This window comes from Arachis hypogaea, unplaced genomic scaffold (genome assembly GCF_003086295.3).
Source record: "Arachis hypogaea cultivar Tifrunner unplaced genomic scaffold, arahy.Tifrunner.gnm2.J5K5 arahy.Tifrunner.gnm2.scaffold_22, whole genome shotgun sequence".
In the NCBI taxonomy this organism is placed as follows: domain Eukaryota; kingdom Viridiplantae; phylum Streptophyta; class Magnoliopsida; order Fabales; family Fabaceae; genus Arachis; species Arachis hypogaea.
The window spans coordinates 486,704-487,134 of NW_027255450.1; positions in this window are offsets into that span (position 1 = coordinate 486,704).

Here is a 431-nt window from a genome sequence, read left to right on the forward strand (position 1 = left end):
GTAAGGGACACATTCCAGAGCCATGTTTGCTGCTCTCATCATGTCCCCAGCCCGTGCGAATGTGGGGAGCTCCTTAATAAAGCAACGCAAGATTTATTTGCTCCGAAGGAACCCTTTGATCCACCCTGATTTCCGACCAAGGTAAACAACGCGAACTTGAAGAAGTTTGTATTTAGAGATGGGGGGACCAGCTTACTCAGGTTGAGGGAAATGAAAGCATCAAGATAACCCAAGGCTTGATGGGAATAGTGAAAGAAAATAAGTGACTTGTTCTCCTCTCTTTCTATCTCCTTCGGGTAAAGTATCTTTAAAGTAAAAGAGAGGGGAGGCGCCCTCAACCTCTTAATCAAGCCGGAAGTGAGGAGCCAGAAAGCATCGATTTCCAGGTCTATCTATTATGCGTTATTTCACCGATGCGAAGATCGGAGTAG